The sequence below is a fragment of the Panulirus ornatus genome, chromosome 65 (assembly GCF_036320965.1).
Source record: "Panulirus ornatus isolate Po-2019 chromosome 65, ASM3632096v1, whole genome shotgun sequence".
Classification (NCBI taxonomy): Eukaryota; Metazoa; Arthropoda; class Malacostraca; order Decapoda; family Palinuridae; genus Panulirus; species Panulirus ornatus.
Genome location: NC_092288.1, coordinates 26313939 through 26323052, shown reverse-complemented (window position 1 = coordinate 26323052; position 9114 = coordinate 26313939). Strand labels below are relative to the sequence as shown.

General features: G+C 47.1%; 1 long non-coding RNA gene across 1 annotated transcript in view; it reads left to right on the top strand.

The window, feature by feature from the left end:
- Window positions 1-2285: 2285 nt before the first annotated feature.
- LOC139746435 (uncharacterized) overlaps window positions 2286-9114 on the top strand; it is a 101367-nt gene continuing 94538 nt past the window's right edge. Inside the window, exon 1 of the long non-coding RNA XR_011712154.1 lies at window positions 2286-2358. This is a non-coding gene — a long non-coding RNA (uncharacterized lncRNA). The remainder of the gene's footprint in view (window positions 2359-9114) is intronic.

The following is a 9114-nucleotide window of genomic DNA, read 5'->3' as shown; positions in this document are numbered from 1 at the left end:
TATATATATATATATATATATATATATATATATATATATATATATATATATATATATATATATCCAGGTGAGGATATTCCAAAAAAGGCCCAGTCCTCTGTTCTTAACGCTACCTCGCTAACGCGGGAAATGGCGAACAGTTTAAAAGAAAAAGAAAAAAAAGAAAAAAAATATATATATATATATATATATATATATATATATATATATATATATATATATATATATATATATATATTTTATACTTCGTCGCTGTCTCCCGCGTTTGCGAGGTAGCGCAAGGAAACAGACGAAAGAAATGGCCCAACCCCCCCCCCCCCATACACATGTATATACATACGTCCACACACGCAAATATACATACCTACACAGCTTTCCATGGTTTACCCCAGACGCTTCACATGCCTTGATTCAATCCACTGACAGCACGTCAACCCCGGTATACCACATCGCTCCAATTCACTCTATTCCTTGCCCTCCTTTCACCCTCCTGCATGTTCAGGCCCCGATCAAACAAAATCTTTTTCACTCCATCTTTCCACCTCCAATTTGGTCTCCCTCTTCTCCTTGCTCCCTCCACCTCCGACACATATATCCTCTTGGTCAATCTTTCCTCACTCATCCTCTCCATGTGCCCAAACCACTTCAAAACACCCTCTTCTGCTCTCTCAACCACGCTCTTTTTATTTCCACACATCTCTCTTACCCTTACGTTACTCACTCGATCAAACCACCTCACACCACACATTGTCCTCAAACATCTCATTTCCAGCACATCCATCCTCCTGCGCACAACTCTATCCATAGCCCACGCCTCGCAACCATACAACATTGTTGGAACCACTATTCCTTCAAACATACCTATTTTTGCTTTCCGAGATAATGTTCTCGACTTCCACACATTCTTCAAGGCCCCCAGAATTTTCGCCCCCTCCCCCACCCTATGATCCACTTCCGCTTCCATGGTTCCATCCGCTGCCAGATCCACTCCCAGATATCTAAAACACTTCACTTCCTCCAGTTTTTCTCCATTCAAACTCACCTCCCAATTGACTTGACCCTCAACCCTACTGTACCTAATAACCTTGCTCTTATTCACATTTACTCTTAACTTTCTTCTTCCACACACTTTACCAAACTCAGTCACCGTCTTGTGCAGTTTCTCACATGAATCAGCCACCAGCGCGGTATCATCAGCGAACAACAACTGACTCACTTCCCAAGCTCTCTCATCCCCAACAGACTTCATACTTGCCCCTCTTTCCAAAACTCTTGCATTTACCTCCCTAACAACCCCATCCATAAACAAATTAAACAACCATGGAGACATCACACACCCCTGCCGCAAACCTACATTCACTGAGAACCAATCACTTTCCTCTCTTCCTACACGTACACATGCCTTACATCCTCGATAAAAACTTTTCACTGCTTCTAACAACTTTCCTCCCACACCATATATTCTTAATACCTTCCACAGAGCATCTCTATCAACTCTATCATATGCCTTCTCCAGATCCATAAATGCTACATACAAATCCATTTGCTTTTCTAAGTATTTCTCACATACATTCTTCAAAGCAAACACCTGATCCACACATCCTCTACCACTTCTGAAACCACACTGCTCTTCCCCAATCTGATGCTCTGTACATGCCTTCACCCTCTCAATCAATACCCTCCCATATAATTTACCAGGAATACTCAACAAACTTATACCTCTGTAATTTGAGCACTCACTCTTATCCCCTTTGCCTTTGTACAATGGCACTATGCACGCATTCCGCCAATCCTCAGGCACCTCACCATGAGTCATACATACATTAAATAACCTTACCAACCAGTCAACAATACAGTCACCCCCTTTTTTAATAAATTCCACTGCAATACCATCCAAACCTGCTGCCTTGCCGGCTTTCATCTTCCGCAAAGCTTTCACTACCTCTTCTCTGTTTACCAAATCATATATATATATATATATATATATATATATATATATATATATATATATATATATATATGAAAGTGTTGGTCGTGTGACAAATTACCTGGTAAGCTGTTTGCTGCAGACCAGCAAGATATATCAGAATGCATTGTTGTGATCAATTATGTAAATCTTCTGTATTCTGTATATTTCGTTACCATCATATTGTATAATGTATAAATCTTTTTTTCTATTATTGTATCATGTAGTAAAGGAATTTGATAATGACTTTATGGTAACCGAGGAAGCCATATTGGAATTCGCGGTGAGTGAGGGAGGGAAGGAGTCAGTGTTGACGTGAGCAGTGAGCGTGCGGGTTGCCGGCTGGTGTGGTGGTCAGAGGTCAGGCCGGTGTGGAGGGTCGGGTCATCTTGGTAAGTTATGTCTTGTGTTGGTCTCGTTATGTACGTACGTCTGCATGTGGCCCACTAAGATCATGTGTGGATTTAGTGGGTTGAGAAGTGGTCAGTTACCTCCCCACACTGAGGTACGTGAGGCCTCCCGCCCGGCTTCGATGCCTCGAACGATAACGTTGCCTCGAGCAGTGAGATATTGCCTGGTACGCCAGAAGTGTGCGTGGGTGAGACATTGCCTGGTACTCCAGAAGTGTGCGTGGGTGAGACATTGCCTAGTACGCCAGAAGTGTACGTGGGTGAGACATTGCCACGTACGCCAGAAATGTGCGTCGGGCGTCACCCATTTCAGTGTGGGGACGTAGCTAACAATGTCGTTCACCTTCTCCCTAACAACTAACAAAATAGTCATTTAAATTAAACCAAAGTTGCTTCACGATTTGTTATATGTAAAGGTTCGTTGTTGTGAATCCTGGTTCTGTTGTGAAGCCACTGACTCTGCATAATGGGTCATCTACAACCTTGTTGTATTAATGTAATTTTTCATCTTGTAAACAGTTATTTCTTGTACAATCGTCCGGTGCTTTCATACAAAAATGTTTCTTGAATATTTTCTTGTTCCGTTATTTGTACCGTTATAGACAGATGTTTAGATGTTACCGGACTCCACCTGCTCGAGTCTACACCGCGAGTGAGTCACCTTTGACAAGTTGTATCACTGAGACGACAATTTCGTTACAGAACTTCTCACTTCAAAGCATTCAACATTCTCCACTACTGTAAGTAACCCAGCTGGGCCTGCAGGTGTCTTTAGAAAGGGCGTGTGTAACACCAGGACTCTTTACTAGAAACTCGTCTTGGAGTAATTAGAAGGTTTGAATGGTATTGCAGTGGAATCTATTAAAAAAAGGGATGACTGTATTGTTGACTGGTTGGCAAGGTTATTTAATGTATGTATGATTCATGGTGAGGTGCCTGAGGATTGGCGGAATGCGTGCATAGTGCCATTGTACAAAGGCAAAGGGGACAAAGGTGAGTGCTCAAATTACAGAGGTATAAGTTTGAGTATTCCTGGTAAATTATATGGGAGGGTATTGATTGAGAGGGTGAAGGCATGTACAGAGCATCAGATTGGGGAAGAGCAGTGTGGTTTCAGAAGTGGTAGAGGATGTGTGGATCAGGTGTTTGCTTTGAAGAATGTATGTGAGAAATACTTAGAAAAGCAAATGGATTTGTATGTAGCATTTATGGATGTGGAGAACGCATATGATAGAGTTGATAGAGATGCTCTGTGGAAGGTATTAAGAATATATGGTGTGGGAGGAAAGTTGTTAGAAGCAGTGAAAAGTTTTTATCGAGGATGTAAGGCATGTGTACGTGTAGGAAGAGAGGAAAGTGATTGGTTCTCAGTGAAGGTAGGTTTGCGGCAGGGGTGTGTGGTGTCTCCATGGTTGTTTAATTTGTTTATGGATGGGGTTGTTAGGGAGGTGAATGCAAGAGTTTTGGAAAGAGGGGCAAGTATGAAGTCTGTTGTGGATGAGAGAGCTTGGGAAGTGAGTCAGTTGTTGTTCGCTGATGATACAGCGCTGGTGGCTGATTCATGTGAGAAACTGCAGAAGCTGGTGACTGAGTTTGGTAAAGTGTGTGAAAGAAGAAAGTTAAGAGTAAATGTGAATAAGAGCAAGGTTATTAGGTACAGTAGGGTTGAGGGTCAAGTCAACTGGGAGGTAAGTTTGAATGGAGAAAAACTGGAGGAAGTAGTGTTTTAGATATCTGGGAGTGGATCTGGCAGCGGATGGAACCATGGAAGCGGAAGTGAATCATAGGGTGGGGGAGGGGGCGAAAATCCTGGGAGCCTTGAAGAATGTGTGGAAGTCAAGAACATTATTTCGGAAAGCAAAAATAGGTATGTTTGAAGGAATAGTGGTTCCAACAATGTTGTATGGTTGCGAGGCGTGGGCTATGGATAGAGTTGTGCGGAGGAGGGTGGATGTGCTGGAAATGAGATGTTTGAGGACAATGTGTGGTGTGAGGTGGTTTGATCGAGTAAGTAACGTAAGGGTAAGAGAGATGTGTGGAAATAAAAAGAGCGTGGTTGAGAGAGCAGAAGAGGGTGTTTAGAAATGGTTTGGGCACATGGGGAGAATGAGTGAGGAAAGATTGACCAAGAGGATATATGTGTCGGAGGTGGAGGGAACGAGAAGTGGGAGACCAAATTGGAGGTGGAAAGATGGAGTGAAAAAGATTTTGCGTGATCGGGGCCTGAACATGCAGGAGGGTGAAAGGAGGGCAAGGAATAGAGTGAACTGGATCGATGTGGTATACCGGGGTTGACGTGCTGTCAGTGGATTGAATCAGGGCATGTGAAGCGTCTGGGGTAAACCATGGAAAGCTGTGTAGGTATGTATATTTGCGTGTGTGGACGTATGTATATACATGTGTATGGGGGTGGGTTGGGCCATTTCTTTCGTCTGTTTCCTTGCGCTACCTCGCAAACGCGGGAGACAGCGACAAAGTAAAAAAAAAAAAATATATATATATATATATATATATATATATATATATATATATATATATAATGTTTGTGAAACCCGCGGCGTCGATGGTCAGGTGATCAAGTGTGGTCCAGCACAGCAGGCGAGGGACAGGATGAAACGATGATCCTTGAACGGTATGGAACAATGTGGGAAAATGAGGCGCATCCCTCCTGTAGAATAATGGGCACTGGAGGACAATGGAAAAGTAGTGATGGAGTGGTGTGGTGGTGAGATGCGGTGGAGTGGTGTGGTGGTGAGATGCGGTGGAGTGGTGTGGTGGTGAGGTGCGGTGGAGTGGTGAGGTGCGGTGGAGTGGTGAGGTGCGGTGGAGTGGTGAGGTGCGGTGGAGTGGTGAGGTGCGGTGGAGTGGTGAGGTGCGGTGGAGTGGTGAGGTGCGGTGGAGTGGTGAGGTGCGGTGGAGTGGTGAGGTGCGGTGGAGTGGTGAGGTGCGGTGGAGTGGTGAGGTGCGGTGGAGTGGTGAGGTGCGGTGGAGTGGTGAGGTGCGGTGGAGTGGTGCGGTGGAGTGGTGCGGTGGTGAGGTGCGGTGGAGTGGTGCGGTGGTGAGGTGTGGTGGAGTGGTGCGGTGGTGAGGTGCGGTGGAGTGGTGCGGTGGTGAGGTGCGGTGGAGTGGTGCGGTGGTGAGGTGTGGTGGAGTGGTGCGGTGGTGAGGTGTGGTGGAGTGGTGCGGTGGTGAGGTGTGGTGGAGTGGTGCGGTGGTGAGGTGTGGTGGAGTGGTGCGGTGGTGAGGTGTGGTGGAGTGGTGCGGTGGTGAGGTGTGGTGGAGTGGTGCGGTGGTGAGGTGTGGTGGAGTGGTGCGGTGGTGAGGTGTGGTGGAGTGGTGCGGTGGTGAGGTGTGGTGGAGTGGTGCGGTGGTGAGGTGTGGTGGAGTGGTGCGGTGGTGAGGTGTGGTGGAGTGGTGCGGTGGTGAGGTGTGGTGGAGTGGTGCGGTGGTGAGGTGTGGTGGAGTGGTGCGGTGGTGAGGTGTGGTGGAGTGGTGCGGTGGTGAGGTGTGGTGGAGTGGTGCGGTGGTGAGGTGTGGTGGAGTGGTGCGGTGGTGAGGTGTGGTGGAGTGGTGCGGTGGTGAGGTGCGGTGGAGTGGTGCGGTGGTGAGGTGTGGTGGAGTGGTGCGGTGGTGAGGTGTGGTGGAGTGGTGCGGTGGTGAGGTGTGGTGGAGTGGTGCGGTGGTGAGGTGTGGTGGAGTGGTGCGGTGGTTAGGCGGGGTGTAGAGTGTTGTGGTGGTTAGGTGTGGTGATGTGGAGTGGCATGGTGGTTAGGTGTGGTGGTGAGGTGTGGAGTGTTATGGTGGTTAGGTGTGGTGGTGTGGAGTGGCATGGTGGTTAGGTGTGGTGGTGAGGTGTGGCGTGGTGGAAGTAGAGGAAAAATTGAAAGGGATAGGAAAGCAATAGATAAGTGAGAGAAGCGCCGTTGTTGGTCTGGTGAATGTCAAAGATGAATTCTGGTATCATGTATGTATTGTCTAGTTCCACTTGGGTAAAGGCAAGATGAGAGAGGTATATGGGAGGGGAATGGTGACAGAGCAGCGTGGCGTGCAGGAAGGTGTATGGGAGAGGAATGGTGAAGGCAAGGTGGACCAGGTGTTTGCTTTGAAGGAGTTTGTAAACAATCCTTGCAGGTTGTGAACTGTATGTACCACTTGTTATTGATTTGTAGAAAACGTATGATAGGGTTGACGTAGAGACTTTGTGGAAGGTGATGTGAATGATTTGGGTAAACTGACGACTTGTCAGATACAGTTAATGGTTTTCGTCATGAGAGTAAGACATGTGTTAAGACTAGGAGTGGGAGAGGGCGAATGGTCCCCAGCGACGGTGAGTCAAACCGAAGGATGTGAGGAGCCGCTGTGGCTGTTTAATCTGCTTATGGACGGGGCTGAGAGAGGTAAATGCAAGGGTTCAGAGCAAGAGATAAGTCTGCGGTGGGCTGAGGTAGGGGAGCATGAGATCAATCAGCTACTGTTTGCAAAGGACACAAGGTTGATAGTAGACTCCAGAGGGAAATTCCACTGACTGGCGACAGTGTGTGTGAAAGGAAAAAGTTGAGAGTAAATATGAACAAAAGTAAGGTCAATAGGGTGCAGAAGGGGGATGGAATAGGAAGGTTTGAGTGTAAATCTGAATAGGACAGGTCTGGATGAAGTGAAGTGTTTGGTACGTGCCTGGGAGTGGACATGATCCATGAGGACCGAAGGGAGCCATAGAGTGGAAGGAGGAACTAGGGCTCTGGATGTATGAGGATACGTGTGGAGGAAGAGGATAGTGTTTGTGTAGGTAGAGATGGGTATGTCTAAAGCTTAGCAGTCTCGCCAGTGATGTACGGATGCGAGTCTTGAGCTCTGGAGGCAGAAGAAAGGAAGGTGTTGATTTGGTGGGAATGACGCCTGACGAGAGGACGATGTGTGATGATAATCGGGTTCATTGTTTGAGGAATAACTGTACAAGGAAGATGAACAGGTGATATTCTGAAGAAAGACCTGGAGCATGTGCGTTTCAGGAGTGGAGGGGGCAAGTAATGGGTGAAAAACCAAATAGAGATTGAAGGAGGGAGGGAGGGAGGGACGGAGGGAGACCTTAGGGTGTCGGGGTTTGAACGTTCACGGCGAGTCGTGCATGATATATTATGACCTGGATCGCTGTCATGTATACGCAATGACTTGGTGTCAACTTGGCTGCACACCAGAGTAAGCGAGACGAGAACGAAGAATCAAACGTCGCAACATTGAGGAAAGCGATGACGTGGTGGTAACGCAAAGATGACACATATGGAGTGATTAATGTGAACAATTACTGAATGTATTGTGTGACGCTGAGGTGGTCGTGGTACGTGTGTATGCGGCATCATGAGGAGGAGGAGGAGGTGGATCCTCACGTTGCATGAAAGGTGTCCGTCTTGGATGAGACTACAACAGTGTTGTTTACTTGTTGGCTGTGCAGTCAAGCGTGTCTGTGGTCCATGATGAGGTGGCTGAGGACTGGCTGAACGCATGTATAATGCCTGTGTATAAACGCAAGAGGGACAAAGGTGGATATCCGAATCACAGAAGTACAAGTCTGTGACGTATACCCAGGACGTTGTAAGGATGACTAGTCATTAAGAATGATGGTTTGTACAGAACATTAGATGAGGGAGGAGCACTATGGCCACATGAGAGGCCGGGGATCTATGAACCACGTGTTTGAAGAACGCACGTGACCGATCCTTGTGAACGTGGCAGTTTATGCACGTGGCAGCTTTGGATCTGGAGAAATCGTATGATGGGACTGAAAAATGTATTATTGAACTGCTGTGGTATGTGGGGGTTAGCGGAAACTTGCTAGATGCCTTGAGGCGTTTTCATTAAGGGAGGAAGGAGTGTATGTAAGGAGGAAAGGAAGAGAGAGAGAGAGTGATTCTAAGAGAGGGTGGATGTCTGTACCGTGGCTTCTTAATGTGATAGTGGACGAGTTGGAGAGGAAGGCAGAAGTGAAGATCAGAGAGAGAGAGAGAGAGAGAGAGAGAGAGAGAGAGAGAGAGAGAGAGAGAGAGAGAGAGAGAGGCGGGTCCACAACACCCTGGGGAGTGGGTGAGGATGGTGTGGGCGTGGAAGGCGAATAAAGTTTTTCTTTCAGAAGAGACGGTTCTGGTGGCAGACTCTACACACAAACCCCAGAGGCTAGGTAATAGAATTTAGGAGCAGTGGGCAAAAAAAAATGTAAAGATGAAATGTAAATTAAAATAAGGTCTTGAGGTGTACCTGGCCTTCAACGCACGAGAAGAGGGAGTGGGCGCCGGATATGAAGTGCTCCTGTAGTGTGTGAGGTGGGTATGTAATGACATCCTCAGAGAAGTGTGGTGTGGTATTGTGTGTTGTCTTACCGAGAGGACAGACCAGGGGGGGGGGGGGGCGTGACGTAATGGCAGGATCACATGGAAAGGATGAAGGAAGGAAGACTGGGAGAGTGTCAGATGGAGGGAGCGAGGGACAGATCTGGAGGATATGGAAGGATGGAGTGAGAGAGACTTGGAGATATCGAGAGCTTAATATTCAGGAGGGCGAGAGGCGTGCAAGGGATGGCATTATATAATGTGTTATATGAGGGGCGACGTGCTGCCAATCAAATGATGAGGTGATCAAGGTCAACCATGGAGTGTTGCCAACAGCAAGGACATGATCGGGCAGTGTGCTGCCAAGACGACTCGACCTGTCTCGTTTGCAGGATACAAAAGAAGACTTTCATTTCTC